This window comes from Macrobrachium rosenbergii, chromosome 55 (assembly GCF_040412425.1).
Source record: "Macrobrachium rosenbergii isolate ZJJX-2024 chromosome 55, ASM4041242v1, whole genome shotgun sequence".
Lineage (NCBI taxonomy): Eukaryota > Metazoa > Arthropoda > Malacostraca > Decapoda > Palaemonidae > Macrobrachium > Macrobrachium rosenbergii.
The window spans coordinates 7850820-7861406 of NC_089795.1; the positions used below are offsets into that span (position 1 = coordinate 7850820).

The following is a 10587-nucleotide window of genomic DNA, read 5'->3' on the forward strand; positions in this document are numbered from 1 at the left end:
TTGTTTAGTTAAGATATTGCAACATGAATCTAACTAAATGCTCAAGGAAATAGATAAAACTGATAATACCTTTATGAATCTTTTGGATAAATATTGGCCAAAACCTAATGGACCCCATTTCCCTAAGTAATTATAGATTGTTGTTTACGTTCTAACAACTTGAAAATTGAATTAACTAAATGCTCATGGAAACCAGACAAAACTGATAATACCTGTATAATCTTTCTTTAGCCAAAACCTTGGACCCCATTTCAAATTGCAAATTTTTCCGGCTTTATTTATATACACAAATTAATGTTCCTGTGTACAAATATATATATATGTTATATATATATATATATATATTACCTATATACAATGTTCTTTAACTCCTAAGACAATTCACTTCTAAAGAAAAAAAATTATGGATTTTATCAGAAAAAACTACAAACTTTCTTGGACAAACAGTCCACATTAATTTATATCCAGTTTGAATGAGGCCCTTTAGTAAATTGGGGTTTACTATATGCATAGAACAACTGTGTTTGCGGTTTATTTGATAAAGTTAATATATATATGTGTGTGTGTGTGTGTGTTGTGTGTTTGTGAGTAAACTAGCAGACACTTTAGAATTGCCAAAAACTGTTCATAATGAAGGCGAATTGGGCTCTACAAGACTGTTGGATTCCTCATGAAAGTTGTTGTTCATATATGAAATGAAACTTCTGTCCATTATGTTTATATCACTTCTGTAAATCAATGACCTAAGTTATATTCAATATTAATAATCTATTTCTTAATCTAACTTTGTAAAATTCAAGTACCTAATTCACTCCTAGCAAATGAGTGCATGAAATAAGAACATAAAGTAAAATGAAAGCAGTTTTATTTTCAAAACCCTTTTTAGTACGATTTTCTGTCTTTTAATTCTCATGCCTTTTAAAGATATCTTTATGAACGGAGCCCGATTGTGGTGAGGTGACCACTTCTTTTTGAAATAAGGAGAAACTCCTGAAAACAACTGAGGTTCTGGCCATTTCACATTGCAGTTGCCTAATCACCACCAAGTTGGGGAGGAGGTTGTCTCTACTGTATCTGACACGGTTCCGTTTAAAACAGATGGATCTGAAAACTAAGTGATACGGATACAAAACCTAAACCAAATATCTGGCTCACATGGCTTCAGGAGTTCGATCTCTGTTCATTTGCACCAAAAGTGCTGCTGTTGTTTTTTTTAGATACGAGGCAAATCTATTATGTTTTTTCTAAGCAAAATTATGTAAGCCTGTTTATTTAACCATCCCGATTTCACGCATTCACTATAAGAGTCACTGTCGGACAATCATTAAATTGAAATTTTGGACTTGAAGGCAACGGTCTTGCAACTCTAGGGCCCATCTTCAGATTTTACGTGAGCAAATACATAAGTGGACAAATCTGTACCTGGCTAAGGTGCTTCTGACTGGGAGGAAATGAGCACACATACACATACAAAAATTTGCAAAAAGCTTGCGAATGTGAGATCTGCATTCGAGTGCATTTTCCCCTTGCAAAATCTTCTCTCCATTTCACATCAATATTTTCTCTTGTGAGGTGCAGGAGGGAAACCGTCAGTCGTCTGACTTTATGTATAGTTTACAACTGTGCGTTTTTGTATGAATTAATGGATAAATATTATTGCTAAAATGAGGTGGATGGGACATTTTAAACTCTCTCTCTCTCTTCATTGCATTCATTATGTTATGAGGAACTTCGATCCAGTAAACGCTTCGAACACCCATATCGAAGAGGTAATATTGAATATAATGAAATTAATTAAACTGAATGCTAAATTGTGCGTATAAATAGCTTACAACCCAACGCGATGAAACTCTCTCAGTCTTCATAAATAAGCTGATCCATTGCGGGTAATTGCAGAGTTTTTTGATGTTTGAAGATGAGATAAATATAAAACCAGGATTAACAAGAAAGATTATCACTACTGAAATATGATGATTATGATATCCTTATTAATGATAAGTGATAGATTAAAGCCATTTATTCTTCAGATGTATTGTTTCTCATGGAATAACAAGTGAGTTTATCAGAGGGATTACGGAAAAACAAAGGAACTCTGCGTCTCATTACCGATATATAATGAGACCTTAAAAAGTTTATTACGTACGAGCAATCTCTCTCTTGTACATGACTGAATAAAATAGGAAATTCAAATATGGTTTCATGAAAATAAGCAATAAGGTTCTTTATCTGTCAGTAACTTTTATATGGCATAAATAAAATATTGAGGTTATCATTGACCATTCTAATGTTTTCTGAATAGAAATGCAAAACTGTCATGTCTTTGGAATTCGAAACGAAAATAAAAAACGAAAGTCGATTTTCGGCATCACCAATAAATGCAAGTTGGGAAAATGATTGGAAATGATCGACAGTTTAAAGAGTAATTTCCTTCAAAAAATATATATAAAAAACAAGTAGAAAATGCGCCTAAGTTTGTTCAACGCAATCGAGTTTTCTGTACAGCGTAGAATGCTGTATGTAACTCTCGATGTGCCGCAGTATGAGACTCTCAGCCACGTGTGTGTGTGTGTGTGTGTGTGTGTGTGTGTGAACCGTGTGGATAAAACAGAACAACTGTAACAGTGATTGATATTATTTGTAGCTCATACTCATTTCTGTGAGATATAAAAGGTAAATTAAAAGAGCCACTAACAGTTGGATCAATTTAATTCCAGACAGACAGGTAGTGTATAGTATCATACTTGGTTAATTCGTTTTACATGCAATTAGAGAAGGAAGGGAGTGCTGCCTGGGAGATGTAGTGGTGAGTGGGCAAGTATAAAAACACCTTTTCACTTGTAAACTAAAGGCCCAGCGGATCGCCACGCCCAAATTCCAGGTGGCATTATAAAGGTTGTTTTTGACCACAAGGAAGGAGTTCCCCATTCCTAATCTGGGTCACTATTCCCTTGACACCTGCTGTCATTTTCCTCGTGGTCTTCAGTCCTCTACACTCTACTTGGCTACCGATAATTATAGTTTATTTCGATATATTCGACGCAGATTATTAACCATTTTATGTATATGTGTATGTGTGTGTGCGTTCTCGTGGGTATGCGGGCGAAATGGATTGCAGGCCGCAGTAGATTACAAAAATTTCCAGCTTTTCATTGTGATGAGTCAATAACAAAGTACAGCAGTATTTATTTCCAGACCATTGTGCGACGTTTTACGTTGTATACGAAAGGTCAAGGTCACTCCCATAACAAACCCCAACCAAATACTTCAGAAGAAATCAAATTATTAGACCCACAAGAACAAGAAACAGAATGTAAAACTAATGTAATAGTTACCCAATGCAATTATATTATGTAAATATAATGTACATAATTAGCCACCCCTAAGTAACTAAGCATTGTAAATATACATAATAACCCAAGTCCCTCCCCAGTCACATTCCCATCATATGCGCGCGCACACAAATATACTGTATATAACACATTTCCTTACCTTTGTAATATGTTTATACACTAAAAGGTCCTTCTGTAAATTCACTTCTACGAACTTTTATATGTCCTTTTGTATTCACTTACGCGAAATTTTGAATAGTTTACCCTTCACTTGGCTATACAGTGGCCGGTAATAAAGTCACAGGAAAAAAGTTCCAGAAAAAATTCGCAATTTTGGCCAGAATAAAGTCACAAGAAAAAGTCACATTGTGGTGACCGGTAATAAAGTAACAGGGAAAAATTTCCAATTTTGGCTGGGAAAGATGTCAGGTAATCAAACAAAAACTATCAAGTCAGTCATAATTTAAGAGTCATAACCAATTAAAGTAATAAAAGAAAATATTTTAACTCTTAACTCGCAATACATGACATTTACATATTGACATTGTATATATATTATGGCGTTACATGTGAAAATATTTAACCGGATTAGCCCATTTGGAACAGACTGACTTGTTCTCGAATTTTCAACATTTTGTTTTTTTGCCCCATGGGAAGGTCTTTCGCTGACTCCGTTATATATATGTGTGTATTCTGAACTTCAAAACATTCTTAAAAATGATAATAAAAATAATGATCTTAACATCATAGCTAAGGAAAGAGTGGTATATCTTCGGCATTGACAAATACTTGACAAGTGGCTCCCATATAATCATGTTTCAATACAAAGCTAAACCTATTCCAGCAGAAAACATTACTTTTTCTGCCTCTCGTGTAAACAGCTATCTGTATTTTTACAATATTTACTAACAGACAGACATACATAGCTAATGGTGTGAAATTCCTAGAAGCATGGAAATACACATGAATCTATATTCAGCCTAAAGGCAGGGTTATGCGGATCTATCTGTCGTCACTTAGTTTATAAATTCAGCAACGGACGGCAGTAAGGTTTTATCTCCAGCGAGCAAATTCACCTATATACATAAAATAAGTTGTTTACAAAATGCGGTGATCTTGTAAGTCTATAATTGCTGTCCATACTCGGCCACCTGGATACGCTAATCCTCTCGGCTGTCTAGGTCAAGTAAGGAACAATAAGTAACAGTAGCTTACTTTTGCTGTGTACATACATCCATGAAATAATGAAAATGACACATTCACATGACAATATACTTTGCTTTCATTACTTTCAGTACACGTGGCTTTATTCCAGACGTATTTAAAAGGTTTTATCCACAAAAATAAAGTTTTCTATTTTATCATCATTGGTTCTGGTGCACCGCAAGGAATCAGCTTTCATTTGCAGTAATTATCAAGTATATCCTTGCAATATTCTTTGCTTGCTTCATATTTATCTAGGATGTAATCCTATAATCTTACTCAATTCTTTGTATTTTACACATCAGAACATTTACAGAAAAAATATACGAAAACTTTGACGTAATATAATTTGTTCTACTGATTTTTACCACAACTTTTTTGCTTAAATTTATGACTTCCCTGTGACTTTATTCCTGCGATTTTATTACCGTCCACTATAACTTAATGTGACCTTTTTAACGCGCCGTTTCGTTTGGGCATTAGTCTATCATTTGGGAGTACTCATTATATCGTTTGGGCGACAAAATATCAAAATAGTGCAAATTGGCACCAATCATTTCGGCGAATCAGAGTAAGGAAAAAGAGGCAATAGTATTTGAGGACATGTTTTCACGTGGTGATAACTCAGTAGTTAGCTGGTTAATAATTGACAGTTATCAGCATTAGTTATTCATTACTCGGCCATGGAAGGAAATATCTCAGGAAAACCACGAAAAAAAAAAAACTTTCTCTGGCTTTTTTTTTTTGTACAGTATAGACATGATATTGAAGAAAGATGTTTCATGGTGGTGCACAAACAACAAAAACAGATGTTAAGCCAGAATTAAGTGACTAACCTTAGCTATCCGAAGTTTGCGGATAGTAGCCAGGATAAAAGTAAGACCTATTTTCTCAGTCTTTGTCCTGGCGCTCTCAATTCTAAAACGAACCCAATTTACTCGCAATTCTAAAACTAAGTATTACCAAGAGATTGGCACAACTAAAGACCAGAAGCACAAACCCCATCCTCACGAAATCCTTTGGGTAATTCTAATATTCAAAAACTTGAAGAGCCAAAGACAAGGTCACCAACTAATTAAACAATGCATTATGCAAAAATCCTGCATTTCTTTCGCCTCACTTATCCGATACATACAAGTCCAACGCTAAAGCCTGTTATGTAGTAACCATCGACAGTCACAGTAACTTCAACAGTTTATAGGAGTAAGGAATAACCGCTCTCGGGACAAGTTACAATATCACAATATTTGTTGCCTGCTTAACTTGATTTACAAACTAATTGTAACTTTTACATAACCTGGACTATTCATCCCCGTATGATCCTTAAAATATTTTCTTGGCGGTATCTCATGTCAAAGCGAGTTTTCACTTCCAACTATTATCGCTCAAAAGTCACCTTTACAAGTGTTCTCAGCCGAATGCGATCTCCAGATCATAAGGAATGACCTTAATAAACTTTGATTATTCCTGTCATTAATCAGAATAAACATTGATTCTTCCTGTCATTAATCAGTCAAAAGAAAATACAATATCACTTTGCTGAATAGGAAGTTTAAATCTGCATAGACTATTGCAAGTAAACACCAAAATTCGAGGAGTATTACAAATTCTACCCCATCACATGACATTTTGGGGTTATAAAGAAATGAACAAAGGTTTACAAATATATATTAAGCTGGCCTTCATACACGTAAATACTATAAATACTATTACATATCCAAAGCAGTCAGATTAATAAAAACTTTAATAGTAGGTACAGCACAGCATCTACAAGTTCTAGTTGTCTGGGTAACCGAATTTAGAGTACTTCTAATCCTCACAGGATATGCACAGCGCCTGCAAGTTGAGTTCTAGTTGTCTGGGTAACCAAATTTAGTGCGCTTCCAACCGTCACAGGATATTCAGTCTTAACGAAAAGCGTTGCTTTCCAGAAGTATTAGTGCCGATGTTATGGTCTGCTGCAGCTACAAGAGCCTGTGCATAAGGAAAGTAGTTTGTTTGGTTTTAGAATATACAAAAAGCTTCCATGACATAACCTACCCTCTTAAAGTGAAAATAGCCTGTTCAGTTAGTCCCAGCAGCTATTCTAAGGTTATTATAATTAATACTATAACGTACGAGTAAAATTTCCCATTAACAAAACCATGTATTAGTATTATTGTTACTTCAAACTGCCATCAACTTCCACATTAACAATCCCATATATTACTACCATTGTTCCTTCAAACTCTTCAAAAAGATAACACGATAGACAGTGCCAGCCTTTAAGATATTTAATAGGGCACCAATCTTTTACTGAAACAACCGCATCTAACTAGTGCTACATAACTATGAAAGGAGCCATGCAATGCAAACTATCTGGCAACTTTCGTCATTATCCAGTCTTCAGGAAATTTAAACTGCACAACCCCACGGGGCAAAAAATTTATCCAGTCTTAAGGGAATTTAAACTGCACAACCCCACGGGGCAAAAAATTAAGTTGGGAATTCAGAATAAGAAAGGGGTTCCCGAAGCAAGCTTCGGTGCTGGAGGAAAGGTGGATGAAGGTAGGGGTCAATGAAAATATGCAATGCAATCTGAACTATTTCCTAACATGAAAGCTTTGCTTGAAAGAGTAAGAGAGGAGGGGTGGGGGTGTCAAGCGCATTGACGGAACGTTAACAAGACTTTCCAAATCTCAAATACAATTTCCACTATTAGCCAGCCTATTAGAATACCTGCCAAGTCCACGACATCAGTGTCAAAAAAAAACATCCTAAGCCCTAGGCCTCTTAGAAAACTTAAGATCCAATTACCTGTCTAGTTCCTATTTACTAGTGGGAATGAAATTCTGAGCTATAAAGTATGTCAGACAGCTAACCTACCCTATTCTCAGCTGCACTAATACACTCAAACTTACATCTTTTGACCAAAGGGCTTAAGTACTGTACTAACCTCTGCTATTAACTTGAACTGGCACTGTCAAATATCTCCCTAGGTCTGACTACTGCATTTTTTACCCCAGTCTATTCCCAGCATCCTTAAGTGATAGATTTGAGCGTTTATTACCTTTATCCTAACCCCTGCATCTATATAAAATTAGCACGTTCTTCACCCTATTCTAGCCTATCCTATATTTCAAAATCCATATCTAACTTCCACATCTAACTTCCCATTAACTATTAACCTTTCAGTTCTAACCTAAGTTAGAAGTTGGTTGGTCTGAAATCCCTGTTGTGCATGGTGACAAAGTCACCATGCTTGTTTCTGAACTTCCTGTTGTGCATGGTGACCAAGTCACCATGCACAACAAACAAGTCCACCTTTGCCTGGCAGGTGGCACCGCCACCCCGGCAAAGGTGGACTTGGGAAGTGGGCAAAGAATGACAATTTAAACGCAAAACTTACACACGCAAAACTTACACACGCAAAACTTACACACGCAAAACTTACACACGCAAAACTTACACACGCAAAACTTACACACGCAAAACTTACACACGCAAAACTTACTTTTAAAGCTGAAATAGTTACTCAAGAGCTTTAAAACCTGTTACTGTTCAAAAACTTGAAATTTGCAAAATAGATAACTAAACTTTACAAAACTTTACAATTCTAAAAAAACTAAACTAGCTGAAATTACAAGATCAAACCACAAGGCAAAAGTTTAAATTGAAAAAAGTTTAAATCCACTAACCTAACCAAAAAAAAAAACTTTACAAACTTTTCAAAAATTACCTAAACTTACTTTTACTTTTAAAGCTGAAATAATTACTCAAGAGCTTTAAAAATTGTTACTGTTCAAAAACTTGAAATTTCCAAAATAGATAATTAACTAAACTTTAAAAAAATTTACAATTCTAAAAAATTAAACTAGCTGAAATTACAAGATCAAACCACACAAGGCAAAACTTTAAATTTAAAAAAGTTTAAATCCACTAACCTAAAAAAAAAAACTACTCTACAAACTCCAAAAAAATTACCTTCCACACTCATGAAACAAAAACAAACATCAAACAAAAACAAACATCAAACAAAAACTATCATCAAACAAAAACTAACATCAAACAAAAACTAACATCAAACAAAAACTAACATCAAACAAAAACTAACACATCAAACAAAAACAACACACATCAAACAAAAACTAACACACCCATCAAACAAAAACTAACACACCCATCAAACAAAAACTAACAAACAAGAAACAAAACTAACACACTCATCAAACAAAAACACATAACAAACTGAACATCAAACAAAAACTAACACATCAAACAAAACTAACACACTCAAACAAGAACTAACACATCATCAAACTAAAAACTAACACATCAAACAAAAACTAACAAATGTTTGATGCTAAATTTTATTTAAAAGTAAACTTTAAATACTTTAAAACAAAAAGTTCCGAAGGTGGAACAAATCCTAAAATTTCTTTAAGTGTTCAAAGCTGGTAAAGTTAGATTTTAACCTTTGCAATTTTAAAGGAAAACTTTCAAATTCTCAAAACTAAGGTTCTGATTAAAAAAATAAACCAAATACATTAAAGCAAAGCCTAAACTTAAAATGAAAACTTTTGAAGTTTAAAATGTTGGGTAGGTTGCTCAAGTCACTCCCAAAAAAAAAAAAAAAAAAAAAAAAACTTACCCATTAATCCTGTTTAGTCATGAGGTATCGGTACATCTAAGACAATTCAATAACACTGTGGCACGCTTTTTTAACGACACACCCTGACCTGAAATAAGAAAATACAAATTAAAATCCCAAAATGTTCTCGCAAGTGAAAAGAACCAAAGGCTGACAATTTGTTAAAATCAGCTGGGCCATCTGATAAGTTTTAAATTACTAAGACAAGGAGCAGCAAGCAAGGTTTTATAAATACAGATAAGCGTTATTACTAGTTTGTTGCCACTTACGCCTACAATAATTAAAGTTTAAACCAACTTAATATACCTCATATTAGGAAGGCTATGGTAGTCGAGTAAGACTTACTTTTGGCAGCATAAAGTTAAAATGAAAACATACGAAGCACTGCATAAGATTGCTAATATAAAACCAAAGTGCATAGAATTACCACTCAAAGCAATCTAGTTCAGCTTGGTAATAAATGGGCTTCGAAACAGTCTTAAATACCATGTTGAAGGGTAAAATACAAAAATACTTAAACCTTTTGAACAGTTATTGTAGGAATTTACAAAAAAAAAAAAAAAAAAAAAATCGAAAAATCCAATATTTGAAGACAAAACCGCAAACTGAAAACTTTCATACGACAACTGTATGTCAAACCTCAAGTGCCATTTAAATATTTGAGAAATGTAAAACGGAGAACTGGCAACAGTATCCAGTCGCCAACCCAACAAACCTTGAAGCAGGCCTTCATGCCTAAAATCTTGCAAAGTACTCACAATACGACATATCTGAGAAACTGCTCAAGCTTCTTTAGACCTCGAATGAATAGTAAACAGAAGACATGCAAGTGAAGCATATAACCTATTTGAACCCAGAACAAATTTTGTAGGTCATGCTAGAGAGCATTTGTACACAGCGTACCAAGACTATACAACAAAATACTGCCTGAAGTGATGACCATACAGGAAAGCAAGTTTGAAAAAGAACCACTCAACTATTCTTCAGGAGCTAGGATACTGACGCGAAAACACAATTATTATAAAATATAAGAAGCACCTTACTTGGAGAACGTGCCCGGGCCATTAGAGAGGGAATCATCCCTGTGGAGGACTGTACACAAAACCAAACAAAGTGAAACCAACGATCGTTCAATACAGCACGGCCGAGACCCCAAACGCAAATGAAGGAGAAAGTCGAGTTAGTATAAACGAAACCTGTCTTCCCAAGCCGGGGACTCTACAACAATGAAACAAGCTGTTCTTGAGGATAACAGCCAACGACCGCTGCAACTGCCTGTTTGTGGGACGTCGCTTTATCGCCCTTCCGCCACCGACGAAGTTTAAGGCGATGATCAGAAAATCGACAGAAATTATTATTATTATTATTATTATTATTATTATTATTATTATTATTATTATTATTATTATTACTGAGAGTTGCCGG

The 10587-nt window shown here is 34.7% G+C and overlaps 1 long non-coding RNA gene across 1 annotated transcript; it reads right to left on the reverse strand.

The window, feature by feature from the left end:
- Window positions 1–6183: 6183 nt before the first annotated feature.
- LOC136835117 (uncharacterized) lies at window positions 6184–10356 on the reverse strand. Its single transcript, XR_010851986.1, has 3 exons — window positions 10206–10356; window positions 9163–9250; window positions 6184–6506 (listed from the first exon to the last, which is right to left on the reverse strand). It is a non-coding gene; the product is annotated as an uncharacterized lncRNA (long non-coding RNA).
- Window positions 10357–10587: the final 231 nt, after the last annotated feature.